This window comes from Microcebus murinus, chromosome 20 (assembly GCF_040939455.1).
Source record: "Microcebus murinus isolate Inina chromosome 20, M.murinus_Inina_mat1.0, whole genome shotgun sequence".
NCBI classification, from domain to species: Eukaryota; Metazoa; Chordata; class Mammalia; order Primates; family Cheirogaleidae; genus Microcebus; species Microcebus murinus.
In genome coordinates, this window is record NC_134123.1 from 5,905,179 (window position 1) to 5,926,538 (window position 21,360).

General features: G+C 48.7%; 1 long non-coding RNA gene across 1 annotated transcript; it reads right to left on the reverse strand.

The window, feature by feature from the left end:
* Nucleotides 1–3,140: 3,140 nt before the first annotated feature.
* LOC105871204 (uncharacterized) lies at nucleotides 3,141–19,400 on the reverse strand. Its single transcript, XR_012913669.1, has 3 exons — nucleotides 10,103–19,400; nucleotides 9,732–9,912; nucleotides 3,141–9,059 (listed from the first exon to the last, which is right to left on the reverse strand). It is a non-coding gene; the product is annotated as an uncharacterized LOC105871204 (long non-coding RNA).
* Between the last annotated feature and the right edge of the window lie 1,960 nt (nucleotides 19,401–21,360).

Here is a 21,360-nt window from a genome sequence, read left to right on the forward strand (position 1 = left end):
AAATAGAAGGAAAGCTCCAGAATTAAGATTCAAAACGTACATCTAGTGAAAGCATCAATTTTTTGCCCTGGAAATCTTCACATCATAGAATGTTAAGGCTTAGCAGAAACTTAGAAATCACATAGCTTGCCGTTGAGACGGATTCTGAGGCTGTGTTTAGGCTCACCAAGAAGGAGTGCAGTGATCAACGAGAGCTTGCGTGGGAATGATGAGACATAAACACCAAACCTGACCCAGTGCGAATCACACCTGTTTAGGAAAGGAGCAGGTCATTCAAAGCAGGTGGAGCGACCGCCCGGACTCAGAAGGTGGCTAGTGGCCAGGGCTGGGAAAGGAACACAAGGACTTGAGCTTCCCTCACAGTGTCCCCGCACAGTTCCCAGCAGGTCCTGAGGCAATTCTGGACATCCTAAAAGACAAAGAGAGCAGCTCGTTCCACTTTACATTTGCGCAACACTAGCAGAGAAGGAGTATATCCCTACACTTGGACAATTCTATAAAGAAGTGAATTCTAAGATTCTACAGGCCAAACCAGCCCCTTTGGAGCCAGAATCGAAGTTCATCTGACTTTAATCAGAGTGATTTTAACAATGTTGATTGAACACCCAGACATACAGAGGGGAAATTCAACTGTACCAGGAGAGCTAAGCTATGGCTGGCTGGCTCATGTACAATAGAAAAAGATCTCAAGGTCAGACAAAGAAGCTGCTAAAGCTATGAGAAGACCCATCACGCAGTAGATAAGCTGGAAGCACGGCTCCGCTTGTTTTCTGAGTCCCTGGCTCCCCCGCGCAAGGGGAGAATGCTTGAGAGGAAGGATGGAGCCTTACTTTAGACACGGTATGGCACTGGCTGGGGCTTCTGCTTAGACCCGAGCAGTCGAATCTTAGCAGGCAGCTGCATGGCAAATGTGACGGCAGTAAGAATGCTCCTAATTTGACAGAAGCCCAATGCAGACTAACTTAAACTACAAAGGGTGATGTATGGTTCATGAAACTAAAATGTCAAGGTTAGATATAATTGCAGGCATGGTTGAATCAAGGAATTCAGAAGTTGGTCATTGGATCTTGGGTTTCTCCTCCATGCTTTGTTCTCTTTTCCCCTCGTTAGCTGTGTTTTCCGGCAGATCCCGCGCGGCAGTGCCTGGCAGCTGTGAGCTTACCTCCTCCCAACGGCAAGTCTATCAGAGAGAAAGACCCTTTTGCAATAGCTGTAGCAAAAGTCCAGGTCTGAGTCTCACGGGACTGGGATCGTATGCCCATCCTAGCAGCACTCACCCTGGCCAAGGGCAGGGAAATGCTCTGATTGGCCAGGCTGGGGTCCACACCAGTCGCTGTGTCCTCTTACCAAGAGTTACCAAGCCACCAGTAAGTCTTAAGCAAGGTGTATTGTCCAAGGTACAACTTTAGGAAGGAGGGAAAGTCAACCCCATTCACACTGTGTGGGCAGAGGTTGGGGAGATGGTTTCCCAGAGGAAACCTGACAGTCTGCCACCCAAAACCAGGTGTTACCTGTAGGGGTCTGGGAGGACTTGGAACTTTTCCTGAGAAGCCCCTTAGGGGTGTTAAAAGATGGACAACTGCGCCTGGGAGGAAAGCGCGGGCAGAGTAGGAGCCTGGGAACCCACGCCAAGGCAGCGGCCAGCGCGCGTGCCCCGTAGGGTGAAGAGAAAGCAGGCGCTGCCCAGGGGAAGTCTCCCGCCACGTGGGGGGAAGAGGGACAGCTGCAGGATCATGAGCCAGCACAGGGGGCAGGATGGTGGGCCCTAGATGTTGAGATGGCAGGTCCCAATCCCTGGACCCCGTGAATGTTATCTCACCTGACATTGACAACTTCCTTGCAGATTTGATGCTGCTAAGGATCTTGAGATAAGGAGATAATCCTTACTTAACAAGGTGGACCTTTAATGCTGTCACAAGCACCCCTGTACGAGAGGGCCAGAGGAGACTGACACAGACAAGGAACAGGAGGCCATGCGACTACGGAAGCAGAGTTTGGAGTGATGCAGCCAAAAGCCAAGAGAATACAGCTGCACCAACGGCCGGAAGAAGCCAGGGGCAGGTTCTCCCTTCCGCCCCCAGAATCAGTGCGGTCCTGCCAGCACCTTGCTTTGGGCCGGTGGTTCTGATTTCAGACCCTTGGCCTCCAGAACTGGGAGAGAACAGATTTCTTTCGTTTTAACCGCCATGTTTGTGCTGATGGGCTACAGCAGCCACGAGAGGCTAATACAGATGGTACGAGGGGCTGCGTACACAGCAGCGGGGGTTAGGAGAGGACCAAGGGGAGAACCAGAACTGCTCTGGAAGGGAGGGACCGTAACCTCGGCAAGGCCAGTGAGTGCAGCCCATGGTCACGCTGTCAGTAAAGAGAGCTTCACGCACAAAGGCTCACCCGGAGGGTTAAGTCATCTTTCTAGTCCCCGCGTTGGCCGGAGCCCAGGACTTCCTTAAAGACCGACGTATGTGTCACGGTGCCTGTTCACACACTTGGGATAATGAAGCCTCTTGTTCGCTGTGAAACGGTGCTTGGGCCTGGGAGACAAAACAATGCCCTCTGCCTTCCAGAAGCCACTGGGCTGGGGGTGTCCCTGTAGTTGGGAGCATGGCTTGCCCTCTGGCCACATGCCTGGCTGGCCCCAGGCTGGGCAGGAAACAAGGCTCAGTTATCTCACCCTGTCCTGGGGCTGTCCCCAAAGGATGCCTCACTGGTACATAGTGCCCAGGGGGGCCTGCTCCTTATGGTTTCCTCCTGTCCCCAAGGGGAGACATATTTTTAATCCTTCTGATGGGTTTAATCCTCTTAATGGGTTACCTTTCTTTCATGATCCTGGGAGGAGAGAGGGATTTCACTACTGATAATGATCGTATTAATTAAAGTGGCTGACAGTTACCGGGCACATGCCACGGAGCTGCTCCACGTCGTTAATCCACACAGCAGTTTACCCCATTTGGCAGATGAGGAAACTGAGGCACGGAGTGGGTACGTGCCTGGCCTGAGGCCACACAGCTAGTGAGTGCTAGAGTCAGGCCTCACACTCAGGCACGCTGACGCCAGGCCCGCTCCCTGAGCCCCAGGCCACCGAGGGAGGCACGATGGCCTGGCGGCCAGGACCGGGCTGCTCCCTGTGCCCGCCCCTGTCCCCCCTGGGGGCCGCTCTCACAGGGACCCTCCAGAGATTGCTTTCTGTCGGCCTCTCATTCCTCATGCTGCTACTTTTTAGCCGTGTTACTGATGAGAAAACAGCTTAGTAAAATCAATGGTTTTAAATTATACCTTTATGTACCAAGGATACAAAACAAGCTACAAAACAGAAATACTTTCCCGTGACAAAAAATCAATCGTGCTCATGCTACTGTTCCTCGAGCTGGCCTCCCCCGCCCGCCCCCACCTCCCCCTCTTACTTAAGACTTTCTCTGCTCTTGCATCTGCCGGCTTTGTGTAGACCTTCTTCAGGTTTCTTGCTTGGGAGACTCGTTTTATCTAAAAGGTCAATTCTTTCAGCGGGGCACCAAGCAGAATTGAATATAATTATCCCAATCTCTACCGTGTAGAATTCATGCTTGAATTCATTCAAAAAATAGCATGCAGTATAATTAACTCAGAGTCCAACCAAATCTATTGAGAAAGCCTCAGGTATCATACAGTTCCACTTACAATAGAACATTTTCATTTAAGGACATTGTACGTATTAACCCAAGTCAGCATCCAATTACTCTGAATAAGTGAATTCTCTGTTCCAGGAATGTAATTTGAAAATGTTGTCATGCAATCTGAGGCAAAAGGTCCTTTTTCATTAATCTAACTCTCATTAAAGTGGAAGCCTGCAGGTTATTTCAAATCCATTAGTTTTAAATACAGGTGATTACAATTCTATTGCACATAAGACAACAGAAGTGTCTATCAAGAAATATTGGGACGTTTCGAGGGATGGGCCCAGTCGGTGGTTTTGCTGTCACACTGAGAATGAGAATTACCCGCTGATGGGCTGGGAGGCTCTTTTCTCAATCCCCAGGGCACACGCCGTCAGCTGGACAGACCAAGAGGCGTCCGAGCTAGAGAGAGCTCGGTTCTCCCAGGATTCTCTAGTGTGTGTATTTGCAATCTACTCAGCTTTGGCGGCTCAGTGAAATTAACACTTTCCAGCTTTATTCTGTTAGAGGCCAGTGATGTTTGGACACATGGCTTCATCTGCCGAGATTCCCCTCCCCTGGCCCCGTCTCCACCCCACTCATCCTTCAGGTCCTGACTCGGGACCTCTCTCCCAGGCAGCCTTCCCTGACTATCCCAGCTCGACGCGATCAGCTTCTGCTTCTTTTGTTGTTGAGACAGAGTCTTGCTCTGTGACCCCGGCTAGAGTGCAGTGGCATCTTCATAGCTCACACAGCAACCTCAAACTCCTGGCTCAAGCGATCCTCCTGCCTCAGCCTCCCCAGTAGCTGGGACCACAAGTGCGCACCACCACACCCGGCTAATTTTTTCTATTTTTCGTATAGATGGGGTCTGCTCTTGCTCAGTCTCGTCTCACTCTCCTGGGCTCAAGCGACTCTCAGGCCTGGGCCTCCCAGAGTGCTAGGATCACAGGCGTGAGCCACTGCGCCCGGCCCAGCTTCTGCCTTGAACCCGTTCAACCCTGTGTGTCTGGTTCCTTTGGTGTTTGGCATCTGCCCCTTCAGCTTTTTAGTCAAGTTTTGATATTTGGTTCATTTTAATGAGTGTTTTTTAGGCACCTAGGACACGCCAGGCAGTACGCTAGATGCTAGAGATTCCGAGATGAACTTCACAGACCCTTGTTTCAAGGAGCTCACGTTTGAGGGGGTGGACGTGGGGAGGGCAGACAAGTAACCAGGCAGTTACAGCAAGTGTCCCATGAGTGACACTATGTCCCATGAGTGACACTGTGACAAGGGATGGTGGAAGTCCAAGGGAATACGCACCTGAACTTCATATCGCTTCTTTACCTACGACCCTCCCATTAGGTATGAACCAGAATCCAAACCCCCAACAAGGCCCCCAGGGTCCCACGTGGAGCTGGCCGTGCCACCCTGTCATCTCTGCACCGTCACAGTCTTCTCCTCCGTTAGCCCAGAAACTCTGAGTGTCTTAAACATTCTAAACTCTTTGCTGCCTCAGTGCCTTTGCACTTGCTGTGCTTCTCTTGTACACACTCTTCCAGTAACTTTTTCCTGTTTATCCCTTAGCTCTCAGCTCAGATGACTTGGCCTCACCGAAGTCTCTTTAACTGTGTTTTCTAAAGTAGCCTCCAAATCTGAGCTACTACCGGTGTATTTCTTTCAAAACTCTCAGATACCTGAAATGTTGAGTATTTGTTCAGTTTGGCTTTTATCTCTGTCCCTCTTTAGAGTATCGATTACAAGAATGCAAGGATGTGGTCATTTGTATTTATCGCAAAATCTATTGCACCTCGCTCAGAACCTGGCATGGGGGAGGCTCTCAGTAAATATCTGTTGAACAAAAAGAAAAAATGAATGAATGAAGCTGAGACTAGTTTAGGAATTATCAGGCAGAAGATACCGTAGGAGAGAAGAAAAGAATATTGTCTTATCTTCAAATTGGATCATCACATCGGGTAAGCTTCTTTATTTGTGACTCCCCAGAATCGTTCTTTCTGTATAAATGACAATATATTCCTGTTGTCATGTTTGCCTCGTTCTTCGGAGACAGGAAAATCCAAGGCAAGAGCAGAAGTGCTGGTGTTTGGCTGAGACCGAATCTCGCAGAAGGGGCCCGGGCTTGCCTCCCTCCGGGCTGACCCGCCCTCACGACTGAGCTCAGGATGGAATCCCCACTCCCTGCCCCCCTGCTCCCATCACCGTGGCAGGCACCGGGGCCTGCAGGCCAGCGAGACCTTTCTAAAATCGTGTTACACTCACTAAATTTCCATCCACAAAGTGCCGCAGGGTGCACGGCCCAGAGCTGGGTGTCTGGGGAACAGAAAGTTTCAATCACTATCTCGACTGCAGAGAATTACACTCGCTTTGAGGGAATAAAACTTTCACAAAGCAATGATCCCTTTTCCCGTTTTCAAGTTAATTAATATCCACGAACTCTTTTCATACCCCAGAGAAACCTTCCGAAGTCCAAACAGATTCACATCGGAACAGAATGGACTCCAGATAAGGGAATGACTTGCGGAAAGTCACTTACCTTGGAAGAGACAAAACTCAAACTTGAACCCAGGTCTTCGATGACTGCAAGATAATGTCACCAAGTTTGGTCCAGTTAGTGAAAGCATGGTGTAGATGAGAGGCAATCAGCCATTTGGGAAATTCTTCCGGAATCCCCTGGAACAAGCAAGGCCGGGTAGGGATGGCTATGCTCGGAAGGCATTGTGTAAGTGGCCCAAGGATACCTTTGACCCTTACCCTTTGAGGAAGTCGTTTGGTAACAGCAATTTTCCATCATTTCAAAATACCCATTCCACCCAGTCCCCACTTTTGAGGGAACACTAGGAACCACAACCTTTCTGAGGCTTTCCCTGAATGTTCTAGTTCCTATTCCTCTATCCAGGCACCAAACAATCCAGCAGCTACTCAGATAGCGTCTTGTGCCTTCTCTAGTTGTCTCACAGGTTGTCTCATCTCCCCAGCAACGATGAAAGCAGCCTGGGTAGGAACAGTGGCTAATAATAGTAATTACAGGACAATGAGGCCTTTTATGTGTCCACACTTTCAAGTTTACCAACCACATTAAAATCCTCACCAAATCTTCACCCTAGGAAGGACCAGTGCGATGATAATCCCCTGTGACAGATGAGGAAACTGAGGCAGAAGAAGGTTAAATGACTTGCCTGAGACGGCACAAACCACCCAGGAGCATGAACCAAACTGGCACTTTGATCCAATTCCTCTAATTGCAAGATTCTTTCGACCATAACATCTGAGGTCACCGTTCCCATCTAGTTTTGGCCCAAACCAGGCTTTGCTCTCTCTTTCTTTGGCAAAATCTTTGGGGTCTCCAACTTCTCATTTCTTCTTCCAACCAGTCCTGTCACCTTCCTACCCTGAGCACTGAGCCCCTTGGGTTCTCAAGCCAATCTGAATAACATGCATGAAGCAGTAATGTTCTCATTGAAAAGATTTTGCTACTTAAAAAAACAAAAAGAAAATGAAAAAGAAAGATCTTTTTTCTAGGGTAGCCGCTTGTTTTGAATTTCCACAGCTGGGCCTGCCAAGAATTCATGGGTTTCCAAGATCCTCTGTCTGGGATGTCTTGTGAGCTCCAAGCCTGTATATTCTTATCCTTACATATGATCAAGAGCTAGACCTTGCACTGACTGCACATTTAGATATTGGCTGGCCTGAGTGGAGTTTGCGGATGAGCTGGGGCTGCCTGGCTACCTTTGGGGAAGGAGACTCCCAGGGAAAGCCAGTCTAGACCACTCTGAGCTGAGCATCATCATGAAAAAGAGAACATGGTGAGGAAAAGGCACCAGGGACCTGTTACGAAGCTCTTTTCATAATACTGATATCCAGGAGACACTTAATGCTCCGACCTATTGCTTAAAGCCTACATGGCAGACAACAGCCATGAATTCACGAGTGATTTTCCGTGAGCAACATATGACCTCAGATGACCTTGACTTTCCTTGTGCGATGTGGCCAACTCGCCACTGGGCACCCACTCCAGGAAGTGCCCAGCACATAAGTGGGTGGCTCTGTGGCTGCATAGACTGGAATAGCTCTAATGTATGAGAATTATTAGCAGATAATAGTATTTTAACTAGTAAAGTTTAAAAAAAAACAAATTTGCTTGTCTACACCTCCAACTGTCTGCCACATAAAACAGTAATATGGCATGATACTGGGGTGCCAAGGTTTTTATCCACACACTCCCTCCCTTCTCCCCTCACTGTCCTGATTCTCCTATCACTGTGGACAGGTCTAGGAAAGAAAGGACCCGTGAGAAGAAAAATCACCCATTTACAGTCCTTGAAACTGCAAGTGTGCGTGTGCAGACACTCACATGTATGTGCATGCACACAGATGATGATGATGGCTAACATTTTTAAAGCACGTTTTCCCATTCCAAGCCCCTGTGCTACGTGTATTTTACTGTTATCCTATCTTCTGATATAAAATCAGCCCTTCTACAATCAAGAGCTCTGTGTTACACATTATGAAAACTGGCACTTAACCAACAGAGAATCTCCCTGATGGCTTTGCCTCCTGTGAACAACCCTCAGGACCCCTGTACAGAGCTTCTGGTCTTGCCCCCTTTGTTTTTCTTAACTGAGCCAGTGGCTCTTCTGTTTCTTAAAAGGACGTTTGACTTTTTTTGCAAATGTATATTTTACCTCATTTACTGTGACTCTCTTTATTTTTAAAACGTATGTTTGGATATCTTTTCAAATCCTTTTGAAGTTTGTTTACTTGAGTACAAGATTGTTCTTTTCCTAAGGATTCGAAAGCATTTTCTGGAAGGAATGGGTGGGGTAGGGGAGGTGGATAGCATATTTTTAAATTTGTATTTATGTCTGAAATCGTATTTGTGTATAAATACATATATTATGGGCTAAGTATTATGTACAAAGGTTTGTATTTATAGGTAAAAGAAAGCAGGTGAGATTTATATTTTGAAAGCTGAGTTGAGAAAGCCCCAGCTAAACGTGGGGGCCCTTACTTCTTTCTGCATGCAGATTTCAAGTAAATGTCAAAAGCCATACTTCAAATCCGGTCTTTTCTCCCCAAATATCTCATAACATTTTTTGAGAAATGTAATTATCCTGTTTACAACTGGGATTCAGAGAGATTAAAAAATTCACCCAATGTCTTACAGCCAGCCAAGGTTTACACCCAAATCTGACTCTTTTTCAAATTTTTTATGAAATGTTGATTTTACAAAAGGGTTTGTTGTTGTTGGTTTGGTTTGGTTTTGGCCAAGTGTGAATTGGGTACCAGTTTTGGGCTCAATCTCAGCTTAGCAGACTCGTTTGCTGTCCCGCCATCCCTGCTCTGGATCCCAGGAGGGGTGACCCTCGCAGGCTGCCTCCCGGCTCCCACATCACTTGGCGTCCAGCTGGGTTCAGTCAATGGGAGACCCTGGTGGGAAAAGGGAAGGCAGCAGAGGTAAAAGAAGCCAGCATATTCCTCCTTCCTTTTCTCTGCCTTAGGAAGTGCCCTGGGCAGGAGCCAATTCTCCTCCCTAGTTCCAGATCCACCTGGAAGACTGTTACAGTTCTAGCTTCTACCTTGGACTCTAGCCATCCACCTGCTCCCTTTGACCCTCCAACCTAGAGGCAGCAGTGGCTCTGCAATTTCTAATCTCTCATTGTCCCACTGTCCCCTGTTTGACTTCTCTCCCTTCTACCAACTGGGTAACCAATCCCCTTTATTAAATTCCTTCCTTTATAAGACTTAGACTGGAGTCTACGTTCCTGGCCTGAGCCTGACTAATACACAAATGGACACACATGAACCATGAGAAGAACACAAGAGCAGTCTCAATTAAAATGGTGTGGAGCAGTTCACATTTGTTAAACACATTTCTTATATTGCAAAGCAGGACTTTACCAAGTATGAATGCAGACAGGCAAAAAACACTACCTGTGTAAGCACATATGAAGAATCTTTCAGTGTATTTTAGTAAGCAGCATTTGCCAGTTCTGGAATGGTAAGAATGGTGACAGAGCCCCAGTGGACTCCACCCTCTCAGACCCTAAATCTGAACCCACGAGTCCATATCTGATTTTTGGCCTCTCATTCTTGCTTTACCTTCTCCTGTGTCGGGTCCTGGTTGGTCTGGCAAGTGGCCTGGACAAGGAGAAGTTTGAGGCAGATGTTTCACCCGGAACCACTGCAAAGACTTACAACCACGCTGTTCCCTGAGCACCACCGTGAAAATGGCTTCTTCCTTTCTCCGTAAGGAAGTCCCTGCAGACATCCGTGTCTGAATCTGGCATAAATGAGTCATAGTAGCAAATATTAACCAGAGTATTAAATTTAACTTGGTTTCTAAATTGCCCACATTGCTGTGAAAATCAATTCAGGCCATCCTTAGTGGACACATTAGAGTTTGGCAAATAGACAAAGATATAGATATGAATATGTATTATATTTATTTAATATAAGGAATTGTGGCTTACTTGATATGGAGACTGGTAAGTCCACAGCCTGCAAAGCTGATGCCGCAGCCCTAAAGGCGGAAGGCACGACAGAACCTGGAAGAGCCGACGTCGCAGGCTGCAGGCCCTCAGGCAGGAGAGTTTTCGCTCACCCGGCAGAGGGCCAGCCTTTTGCTCTAGTCGGGCCTTTCGCTGATGAGACGAGGCCCACCCATACGACGGGGGGCCTGCTTCACTCAGTCTACAGCTTCAATGCCAATCTCATTCAAAAATAGCCTCCCAGAGACACTCAGAACAATGTCTGACCAGATATCTGGACACCTTGTGGCCCAGTCGACACATACAGTTGACCGTCGCAGTGGGTACGAAGCTTTACAAACGTAAAGGTGAAAACCTCGAGGATCACTCCACTTACACGAGGTCCCTAGTGCAGTCGGATTCAGAGATGGAAAGTGGAATGGTTGGTGCCAGGGCTTGGGGGCGGGAGGACGGCAGTTAGTGTTTGCTGGGTACAGTGTTTCAATCTGCAACAATAGAAAAGTTCTGGAGGTGGATACGGGATGGCTGCGCAACAATGTGAATGTGCTTTTGCTGCTGAGCCATGCACATCAAAATGGTTAAAATGGTAAACTTTGTTATGTGCATTTTACCAAAATAAAATTATTTTTAAAAAGAAGAAACAAAAAATTAACAAAAAATATTATTTAGGCAATGAAGTTACTAGTTGTTTTAAAATGAATTAATAAATATTTTTATCATGTTTTAGTTAAAAAAAAAAAAAAGATTGTTTCAGTTATCTATTGTTTGCCTAACAAACCACACCAAACCTAGTAGCTAAAGCAACAACCATATTATTATTACTGTTCTGCTCTTCTCCCCCACGCCTGGCGCACCTCGGGCAGCCACGGCTGGCAGGCTGGGCCTTCTCTGCCTCTCCACGTGGTCTGTCCCCAGGGCCATTCGGACTTCTTTACATGGTGGTTGGATCCCAAGAGTAGGGGCTACGCAGGAGACGGCCAAAGTGGAACCTGCCAGCCGCTTAAATCTAGGCCTGGAACTGCCGTCATGTCACTCCTATCCCAGTCCAGCGGTGCCCAGCCCACCTTCAAGGGGCAGGACACTAACCCCCACCTCTCAGAGGGGAAAGGGAGAAGAATCAGTGGCTGCCTCAATCCGCAGTGAGGCACCTGAACAGTGACAGCAAGCGCGAAAGCAAGAGTGTTCCTCCGGAACTTTCGTTTCTAGTCCTCAGGGGGCGGTGGGATCAGTCTCCTGGCTGAGCAAATCCCTGCTTGAACAGGCTTTCAAAGCAGGCCACTGCGCGCAAATAGCCAGTTTGCACAGGTTCCGTTTCTAGAACATCTCTCCAATGCTAAAACTCCGCAGAAAAAAAGCATTTCAACTTTCTAGGATGACTCAGAAGCCTGCAGCACCCCGGGAAGGCCAGGTCGCCACCAGTCGCATCCATTATCATTTCGCTGGTCCTGCACCCGGGTGGTTGACACAATGCCAAAGAGATAAACCGCTTTTACTGTAAGTCTCACGCTGAAAAAAAAGGGATTTACTAAGCAAATTAAGAGGGTGAAGAAAGTTGCAGGGGGTGACATTTAGCCTACTCAAGGCACCAAACTTTTCAAGCACTTTAGAAGCCCGATTTACATACAATTACAGGAACGCTTCATTTTTCCACCCTGTCAGAGGAGGAGGTTTCATGTAAGTGAATTTTTCAGATAATGGCTGCGTTCGCCCTAGAGGCACCAAGTCGTTTTCCCCAGACTGGACAGAAATCTTTGCCAAATGCGTGGAAAGCACCCTTGAGCCTCCAAATGAGCACCCAGCAAAACGCTCCGCCCTTCCTTGGTGGGCCAAAGCGCAACGCTGAGGTCCCTAAAACAAGGGCTCTGGAGTCACCTGGGCACCAAGTGTCAGGCTGTCTTCACACATTCAAAACACATCGACTGCCCCCCTTCCTCCTGCGGGGTCAGGCGCAGAGAGCCGCAGGAACGGAGCTGGACGGCCCACTCCTGGGTAAGTGCCCATTTTATCTTCATCATTCTCTTCTGTTGAATTTCTTTTCACTTGGAGTCCCCCGGCCCATGCCTCACCTCCCCTTTTGCTTCCCTCGTCCCACAGTGCTGCGTATTCTTTACGTACATGTCCCCGCAGAATGCAGCGCGTTCTCCGAGTCTGTGTTCTGTATTAACACAGATGGTCTGTGCTGTAGAAACCTGTGTTCCCTGCTGTTCCCCTAAACTCCGCGTCTTTCCGATGGACCTATCCTGCTTCCAAAGGCTGCTTTGTATTTCATATATATCCACAGCATTTCCCCCTTTGGATTGTTTTAGGAGTAGACAACCAGGCCACCTCCCGGCCACCTCCCACTCCCCATCTCAGAAGCTAGGCTGCAGGGAGCGTCCTTGCACGCCTAGAAGATTCCTCCGGGGTGGGCCCAGGGCTGAGACTGCAGGATCCCAGGGTCCACATATCCCAACCGCACACACGCAACCAGATCACTCTCCAGGTGGCTGTGTCGGTTCATGTGCCACCGCACGTCATGAGCAGTGCTCTACTGTGCCCACGCCATCACTGACACTTGGTGTCATTCAACTTTTGTGGCTTTGGGGTCAATCTGACGTGTATAAAATGGTACCTACTTGTTTTGCTTTCCATCCTGCTGCTGACGAGGAGGTCGAGCGTCTCTCCATAGGCCTGGCAGCCAACCTGCACCGCCCGGTCATTTTTTCTCCCAGTCTGTTACCTGCAGTTGGTTGTCTATGATGTTCTTTAGAAAACCACATGCTTAACATAGTGAACACGCTCCTTCCCATGTATTTTAGTCCTTTTCTCTCCCCTACTAATCTCACCACTTTTAACCCATCTCCATAACCTTTTTTCCCAATCTCCCACCTACACCCCACCACCCCGTCTACCACCACGACTCCCACACCTGGGTCTCATGCAGGCTTCCTTTCTGTCTGGTTGGCGAAAGAAATCTTCCTTTCCCCAGGCAGATTCCTACCAAGCCCGAAAGCCAAATTCCAGTCTTCCCTAAAACCCCCAAACAAACTTGTCTTTCACTCCACGTTTGCACAGCATGGTGCTTGCCTTTCTATTTATTTCACTTCGTTCCATCCTCTCCTCAAATTAGTCCTCGTGCTCCGTGTCTCCCCCTTGAAGATGAAAAGCCGCCTGGAGGGAGAGTTTGGGCTCTACCCACCTTTCCAGTCCTGGGGAAGCAGCGCAGGGGCAGGCAGGTAAGCAGTGATCAATAGGTGCCTATCAAACACATTGAATCAATTTTAAAAGAAGTTTATAGCCTGGAAAGTGAGCCGTCTCTGGCCAGCATTCATGCAGTCTGTAGAAACAGGCTGACACTAAAGACAACTTCGATGTCAAGCCTAGTGAGCATCTTTCCTTTTGAAACAAGCAATGCACAGAAGGAGTTCATTTGGCAAGGCGAGGCTCCAGACTGACCCGGTCTCTAGGGGACAGATCTCTTCGATGTGACTGGAGAAAATGGGGAACAGGGAAGACCCTAAATCTTTCCTCTGGGGGTAAAGACATCGGATCACTCCACTCTGCCGTGTGCACCTGTCTTGTTCTGGTAATCTCTCACTGTGTGACAAACTATCATGGAACGGCTCTTAAGAGCAACGACAACAACTTGTTATTCTGTCTCACACACTTGGGGTTTGGCTGGGCTCAGCTGGGAAGTTCTTACAGGAGAGGCGGGCAGGCGGGTGGGACATGGGGCAGTCAGGCTGCGCCAGGAGCCGGAATCATCTTGCAAGCCTGCCCGGGCTGCAGGACGGGGGAAACAGATCCCCTATCTTGATGCAGAATGGCGAAATCTGGAAAGAGCATGTGGAACCTGAAATATGACTAAGGCCAGTTTTGGAAAATACAACTTGCCCACACTTTTCGTCTTCCTAAGCCAAAACCCAGGCCGAAGGCATGACAACATTCATCTCTGAAAGCCTCAGTCACCTGCTCTGTACAGCGAGCAGGTTGGGTCAGGCCAGTGGTTTTCAAATCGATTTATAGTAACTTTTGTCTAACAAAATCTTTTTCTGAAACTTAACATATAAAGCAGGTGACAACGAAGCTGTTATCTTGAAATAAAGACAACATGAAGCCCCGTCCACCTGGCCTCCCTTTCTACCCTGACGTCCAAGCTCCCTTCCGGCCGGAGCCTTGGCTGCTCTGACATTTGCATACCCTCAAGTTAGGGCGCGGGTCCCCGTCCTTGGATCCTCCCTGGCTCTCCAACTTCTGACTGAAGATCCAGAAACCCCGCTTCTTTCTCCACTCCCATCACCCAGCCTGGAGCTGATTGATCCAACCTAACAGAGACAGATTGGCAAAGTCACCCTCACAGTAGGTGTGTGGAGTAATGGTACCCAGGGGGGACAGGTGAGCAAAAAGGGAACAAACCCAGGCAATTTCCAGACATCTCCACTGTCCATTACTTTGTTCACTTAAATAAACAAATAACCCCCAGGCAATCAGCAGCCAGAGTCTCCGCGGCTGCAGGAATGATTTCCTTTCATTAGACACAAAGACTAATCGATGCCCCTTCATCGCCCAAACAGACCAGCAAATCCCCGGCTAGCTTCTACTTCTGGGCGTCTGCTGACACAGGGCGGAGGTGAAATGCCCATTTCTACCCTGCTGAAGGACTGAAAGGCAATAACAGAGAGGGGAGGCCAGTCCCACCAGACACGGCGGGGGCTTCCTGCTGGTAGAGGTAGCAGATGCAGAGATGCCGGCAAGAATGAAGTGTGAAAAGGCTGCTGGGAGTTGGATGCAGTCAGCAGCTTCCAGGCTGGCCGGTCAGCTGCCCGGGGCCAGCAGGTGGGTCATGAAGAAGCGCCAGATCCAGCCAGAAGCGGCCCCACCCCAACCTCCACAGTCCACTGACCCTTGCATGTGTCCAGGGACTACTGCTAGCGGGACTCTGGACACATCCCTCCTTTTCCCAGTGAATGGGTCACTTTGGGACAGGGGCCTCGCTGACCCCTGGGCCAGATAGGGAGTGACCTATCCTAAGTGGCAGAAACCACTCTCTCTCACATTGACTGTGCTCCTAACTCCAACATCCTTCCTTATGGACCCATCCTGAAGTTAGTTCTGGATAAAATGTTAGGGGTCGCACATTCCCAGACCCACGCCAGCCCTGCCTTACGGGGCACAGCTGGCAGCTCTGGTCATGAGCTCAGCGAGCACCTCAGCAGCGGAGTCCGCGTCCACTCCCGCGATGTCCAAGGAAAACCCCGCAGATAAAGCTGTCTTATCCGCCGCAGCAAGAGCATGTGGCGTTCTGGTTCAGGAAATCTCGAATTCCTGACTTCTTCTTCGTACTGTCACGATTTGGCCCTACTCCACATTTTATGTAATATTTTTCATGGAATCAAATCACTTTGTAGGAAAAAAGAGATCATATTTATTTTAAAGAAAATTTTTTATCACTGCCCAAACTGGAAATCCAATATCACATGCCATAAATAGACTATGACTATAAAAAAATAAGCACAATGGGAGTTCATGGTGGATTAAACACGGACGTTTTCCTCTGCTCATTCCTGAAACCCTCATAAAGTGGCAGTTAAGGAATAAAAAAGAAAAAGGCATAAAGCCACAGGACCAAGGAGAACAGAAGAGGAGCAGAGAGCAAATGACAGATGTCAACAAAATTTGGGCCGGGGGTGGGGGTGGGGGGCTGGTGAGAAAATGGATTAAGATTAATTGACGTCTAGGCCTGGGGAAAGGGGGCAAAGAATGGAGCTGTTCTGAGCAACGGTTTGCTGGAAGCCTCCAGCCAGATAAGAGTTCAGGTAGGGCTGAAACCAGGGGCACTGATGGAAAGTCTGGATTAGAAACTGACAGAACCCTAGATTCCCTCTCCCCCATCCCCAGCCAGGGACCACTCCTTCCCATTCCCAGAAGAAGCTCAAATAATGAAATCAGTCCTTCCATCATCAAAATAATTTTATGACACATATTGTCAAAGTTGAAAATGCAACTAACAATAGTAATAAATGGTCAGTGTTTTCCTGCCTGGAGATCACACTGTCCTCAGGCAATGGGACATTGGCCTGCGTGCACGAAAATGGTAAGGCCCCGGGGACATCGGTGGTCTCCGCAGCTTCTGGCAAACTCAGATAAGAAAAAATATTACATCCATGGAATGGAGCATAAAATTATAAAAAGAAACACGCAAAGATCACGAAAAAGATAAAAAAGATGGAGGAGAGTAGATCAAGGATAAGAAAACGAGTGGTTTGTTTCAGGTTTGCCATCTGAACAATGGATAATTTGGAGACACAGAAATAGAAGATACAGAGGAGAGGATTAAAGAAATAATACAAGAAAATTTCCCAGAAACTAAAGATTTTGCTGTTCTGCTTGAAAGAGCTAACCGAGTACCTAACAGAATGAATGAACGACCAGCCACACCAACGGATATCAGCGTGAAACTTCAGAACACCAGGAATAGAGAGAAAAGCCCAAAATATTCCAGAGAGAAAACAACAATCAAAATAAAACAACAAGAACATCAAAAATCCAGGTCTCACATGTAAGAAATTGGGAATGAATCAATGAACCTTTCCTCAGCAACTCTGAAAGCCAGTGGAATAGTGGCTTTAAAATTCGGAGAGAAAACTACCTCAACTCTTGAATTTTATACACAGCCAAACTATCAATTCAACATGATGGAATAGCAGGCACTTTTTTTAAAGGTATATAAGGTGTTGAAAGTTTGCTTCCAAGACACCCTTTCTCAGGAAGGTATCACAGGATGTGCTCCACCAAAACAAAGGAGTAAATCGAGAAAGAGGAAGACGTGAGACCCTGGAGCTGCGGCCCAGGACGGCAGCAGAGGGGAGTCCCTGATGGCAGCTGTGCAGTGGGCAGAGCTGGCCTCAAGATCAGATGGGGCCGTGGGGGGGACAGCTCCAGGAGAGATGTCTGCAGGAAAAACGGAACTGACAGGCTAACTGAGGGGGTGGCCAGGTGTAAAATTGGATTGAAGGCCTTTGTCCAGAGCTCATGGAGGGTGCGGGAAGAGGCACCCCCATAGTCAAAGAAAGCCAAGCAAAAGGAGTCAGGGGCCAGGAACAAATGACATTCGAGACACTGCTCAGCTAAGCTGGGAATAGTCTTTACCCACTCATCATCATGGAACACTACATCTGGATTTAATCATAAAAAATACAACAAAACTCTGGAGCTGGAGAGAGGGGAGATGTGAGGAAGATATGATCACTCATTTATATTTGGAAATTAATAGTATCTACCTGTTGCATGAAGAAGATCAAGAAGTAGTAGCATAGGCATACCATTTAAAAGTACAGATGGAAAAAAATCAGAAGAAACAACTCTAAGAACGGACGGTGGTTGCTGAGGGAATTGGCATTCTGGGTCGGGTGGGCCGAGCCCAGGGGCCTGCTGTTCAGCGTGGGCCTCGTACTGTCCAGCTTGGTATTAAACAATGGTTTTGTATTATTTTGATACAATATTTTAAATAGATTAAAAATAAATATGATTAACACAAAACAATCTGATTGAGTTTTCACTGGATATTGTTGCCTGTTCAAAGCTCTGAGCCTGAGGCCTGATTTCTACTTAAAAAGGAGATTAGAGGCCAGGCACGGTGGCTCAGACTTTTGATCCTAGCACCTTGGGAGGCCAAGGCAGGAGGATTGCTTGAAGCAGGAATTTAAGACCAGCCTGGGCACCATTAGCGAGGCCTCCATCTCTACAAAAAACAGAAAAATTAGCTGGGCGTGGTGGCTGCACCTGTAGTGCTAGTTACTGAGGAGGCTGAGGCAGGAGGATCGCTTGAGCCCAGGAGTTTGAGGTTGCAGTGAGCTATGATGATGCCACTGCACTCCAGCCTGGGCGACAGAGTGAGGAATCTTAGGGCACAAACTGTCCACTGCTGGTTTCCCTGAAGAAAGGAGGGGCCTTGGGGAGGTGCCTGCAATGAACAATCCAGCCACCTGGCTGAGCAGGGCCGCCTGGGAAAAGCAGTCAGCCTCAGGAGGACGGGATCGGCAGTCACGTTGCCGTGGACAGCCAGGTGTGGCCGGCTTCTCAGGGCCCGGCCGAGTGTGGGGGATGTGGTTTGGGACCTTAAAGACAGTGAATAAGGAATCATTGACCAACGTTAATGAATGCCACCTCTGTATTTATCTATACTCTCGGTACCCTGGTCTGCGTTTTGGGATAAAGTGAGTACCAAACAGCGTTCCTATCAGGGAAAGCTAATTACAGCCTGATAATGATTAGACCTCCAAACTTGAGGACCTGAACCTTGGTGCCTTTGTCTTCGTTCAGCGAGTCAGAAACCGCGGGAGAGGCCCAGCCTCCGGCAGAGCTGAGCAGGAGCTGTGCGATGCAGGCCAGTCCCCACCCCGCCTGGGCTGCAAACGATATTTTGGGCACTTTTTTTCCCCATTTTGAGTTTCCAGAGTCCTGGGGATTTAAGGCATTTTATCTCATTGTGTGTAGACGCACAGTTTCAAATCTACTGAAAGGCTTTGAATGATACACAGTGGAAGCAACGGCCACATTGGCCGCTTGCACTCAACATGTTCTAGGATGTTTCCCCTCAATTTACCTGGCCCAGCCCCATGGGAGCAGCGGGGACACCAGGCCACCAGGGTGCTCTCGAGCCAGCCCATGTGGGGTCTGCGTCCCCATCCGCCCGGCCGCCAGCCCCACGCGCACGCACCTGCTGTTGCAGTCCCCTCCGTCCTGGAGGGAGAGTGTTGAATGCTCTTCTTGTCTCCCACATAGAAAGTTTGTTTTCTGATGAAAACAGAACGGAACCGGGTTATTTATCCCCAGAAACCATCTGTGAGCAAAAACCTTGAACCCGCATGTGTCGGGGCGAGCCCGCTCCTCCAGTGCTCCCCGGAGCAGGCCCCGAGCCTGGGGCCGGCCTCCCTTTCGCTTTCCCATATTCCAGGCACCTGGATAAAGGCACGATCCGGGGGATTTGGAGACCAACTCAAAATTCGGTAAGGCCGAGGCCTTCTCGGAAAGAGCCACCGAGCCCGCTTCACAGCCGCCACCTGGGCTGGCCGATGGCTTTTCTCAAGAAGCAGCAAGCCAGGCGCTCGGCCGGGCGCAGCGCCTGACACTGCCATCGGGCTCCAGCCTCAGGGGCTGACGGGAGATGTTCTCGAAGTGCAAGCCACTCACAAAGGTCTGGGCGTGGGGCCGTCTGTGGCGGCTCTCTGATGCCATCAGCCAGTGCCTTGGCAAAGCAAAAACACAACAGCAAACCCCAAAGCAAGCAAACCAAAGAAAAACCCTCACTTTATTTAATTTTTTAAATCCTCGATTTGAAAACAAAGCCAGGTTTGGTTTCAAAGCTGGTCCGGGACTGAAGCAGAGCTCTGGGCAGCGTCCTGCCCGCCTCCCATGAAAGGCCCAGCAGGGCGGCGGCTCCCTCCCCTCCCCTCCCCACCCCTCCCCTCCCCGCCCCGCCCGCCCCTCCCTGCGTCCACCCAGAACAAGACAGGAGATTTGTTACCGCTGATGTGTGGCCCGTCCTTATGAAGGGGGCTTTTCATTAACAAAGTAGCGGGTGGTGTCATCTTCCCTGAGTCGGAATCATTCACTATTAGCACAATGTGTTATTATTGTATTTTTAATTGAAATGTAAATTCTGGGAACACTCTGACCCAATTTACTCCCAGGGAAAAAAGGGCAAAATTCTCATTTTCAAGGCTCTAGAAATGCAAGTTAGTGTTATTAATGATTAAGCTCTTTTTCCTTCCCCCCTGCTGCGGGGCGGGGGCCGGAATGGGGACCTTCTTATCCAGGCACAATAGTAATGCTACCCCATCCTCAGAGCACATTTGATCTCAAGGTAGATGACTGGACGGGAAGCTCACATATTACCCCGCCGTTCCTGGGGTTCACACCTGGGCCGGGAAATGGCCAGAGTGTATAGATGCGGTTTCAGGTTTTAAATGACTACGATGATTGACGCGTGATTAAACGATTGATTTGGAGAGGAGATTATTGTCCCGTCTGTTTCAAAGAAACTCTCTTTGTAAAAACAGAACCAAATGGAGACAGGGTGATTCAGGGGTTGATTCAGACTTTGCCCACAAACATTGCACACTCACGCCCCTTTGGCTGATGTTTCCAGAACTTACACTAGAATTCAAAGGGCAGTGGGTATTTGCAGCACTGACCGTCCGTGCACAAAGAGAAGAGAGTGCTCCCTCCACCTCCACCGACAAATATTTACTGAGCACCTACTATGCTCCAGGCACTAGGAGAGCGATAAATAAGCAAAGATGAATATTTTATAAGCGCCTCTATCTTTCTACATGATGCAAAAATATAAAAAGTTCATCTGGCCCAGAGATCTACTATGTCTCTCACCTGTGCCATTAATTCCACGTATCTACTATGTGACGCAGAAATGAATAGTCACAGCCTCTGCCCAGAGTTGGTGCAAAAGACAGATGATAAGTACAGCCCAGTGAGAGAGTGTCGTAGACCAGGGCTCTCCACCAGGGCTAGCTTTGCTCTCCTGTCCCACATGGAGCATTTGACAATGTCTAGAGATGTTTCTGGTTGTCACAACTGGGGAGACTTGCTACTGGCACCCAGTGCGTAGAGGCCAGGGATGCTGCTGAACCTTTCTTACAAGGGACAGAACAGTCTCGAACAACAAAGAATGATGCGCCCTAAATGTTAATAGTGCTGAGGTGGAGAAACTCTGTTACAGACAGAGAATTGTCTACAGAATTCATTATGGAAGCAAAAGTCAGGGAAAAGGGGGGCCCACAGCCAATGATCTGGACAGACTTTGCAGAAGAGGGGGGCTTGGAGCACAGCACAGTAATGTCACACCCTCCATGGAACCCACAGTGTCATTCCTGGTGTCACTGCTAAATAAAACCAGAAGAATGAGATCTCTAGAAGCCACCAACCTTCTCTCACTTGTCAATTTAGATATGCAAAGTCCCGTGATAGGAATCCCCTAATCTAATCCATCATTTTATAGACTTAAGGCCTTGATAAGGGAGCAGACTATAAGATTACCTAGCAACCTTTCGGTTAATGAAGGAGGTTAAAGTTCCTGGTTAGAAAGGGGCAGACCCCTCCCTTTCCCCAAAGGTGAGGGGACAGAGCTGTCCCATGCTACCCAACGGGGTCACAGTCATAGGGCAGAAGGGACCAACTCCAGCATCCTCTCAATCCAGACTTGCCTCTCAGCTGAAGCACAAGCGGTGGAAGAAGAGAGCCTG